The following is a 1,571-nucleotide window of genomic DNA, read 5'->3' as shown; positions in this document are numbered from 1 at the left end:
ACACAATGTATGTGACTACAGGACAGGAAGTGAGCGCCGATCTCCACCATGGGACACAGCAAAAAATAATAATCTGACAGAGGTTCTAACCCCCCCCCCCCCCCAACACAAACTTTTAGCCCATCCAAAATGGGGAAAAAAAACCTAAGTTTTGTTCTTAGTTGTTCTTTAGCTCCGCCCTCCTGGAATGATGGGTGTTGTATTTGTGTTGGTCCGGCTTGGCACGCTGTCATTCTGTAGATCTCATACCTGATTGGTCGCTGTAGATGGTGATGATTGGTCTGAGCGCTAATCACCGTTATCCTCCAAATCCTGCACTACTCATCTTCTCCTCAGGGGGGCGCTCGCCTCTCATCCACACAACGCATCTCCTTCTGACGAGCCGTTCTCTGATTGGGAGGAGCTTTTTTTTATCCTGATTTTCTTGCCCAAAATATACTGACCCCAGCACTGACCCCCAACACTGACCTCTGACCCCGACCTCAGCACTGACCCCCAACTCTGACCCCTGACCCCGACTCCGACCCCAGCACTGACCCCAGCACTGACCCCTGACCCTGACCTCAGCACTGACCCCGACTCCGACCTCAACACTGACCCCCAACACTGACCCCGACTCCGACCCCAGCACTGACCCTGACCTCAGCACTGACCCCGACTCCGACCTCAGCACTGACCCCTGACCCCCAGCACTGCCCTCGACCCCGGCACTGACCTACATCAAACCTCCATTGAGGTATTTCTTTCTTTTATTATTATTATTGTTATTTTATATATTTCTTTTACACAGTTTGTTTCTCTCTACAAGGAGATGGAGAGATATACAATGTATCTTTCCTCTCCATTCACAGAAACACAGGGGCGGGCTTCACAATGACTGATCACTATGATGGCCAATCAGAAGCTATCACAGCAATCAGGTGACCCAGAATCAGGAGTCCTGGGTTCCAATTGTATGGGACCCCCCCTCCGATCTCTGTGCTGGGAGGACCCTCCCCCCCCAGTCTCTGTGCTGGGAGGACCCTCCCCCCCAGTCTCTGTGCTGGGAGGACCCTCCCCCCCAGTCTCTGTGCTGGGAGGACCCTCCCCCCCCAGTCTCTGTGCTGGGAGGACCCTCCCCCCCCATCTCTGTGCTGGGAGGACCCTCCCCCCCCATCTCTGTGCTGAGACCCCCTCCCCCAGATCCCTGTGCTGGGATCCCCTCCCCCCGATCTCTGTGGGCTGGGACCGCACTCCTGACATAAAGATAGATGCACATACATGCGGCGCCCGTGGAAAATTGCCCGGTCCGATGTCATACGCATGAAAAAAGCGATCTGCTCACCGCTGTGAAAGGACCCTCATAGAACTGAAGTGGACGCGTCCGTCCGCCATATTCCTTACCGACCTTCATTTTTTAATTGTTTATTTTTTGCAATCAGTTGTTTTGTAAAAGTGATCCGAGCAGCTTTACAGCCTCCGGATGGTTTTCACAGCCCTGCGGAAGGACCGCCTGCGAGGGACACAATGTAGAGTCTTTAATGTGCGCAAAACAATAAAAATTCCCCCCGATATCAAGTGATAAAAACTCC

This window comes from Lithobates pipiens, unplaced genomic scaffold (assembly GCF_037356315.1).
Source record: "Lithobates pipiens isolate NorthernLeopardFrog02 unplaced genomic scaffold, aLitPip1_a1.2 Scaffold_18, whole genome shotgun sequence".
Lineage (NCBI taxonomy): Eukaryota > Metazoa > Chordata > Amphibia > Anura > Ranidae > Lithobates > Lithobates pipiens.
The sequence above is the reverse complement of the archived record's forward strand: the minus strand, read 5'-3'. Positions refer to the sequence as shown.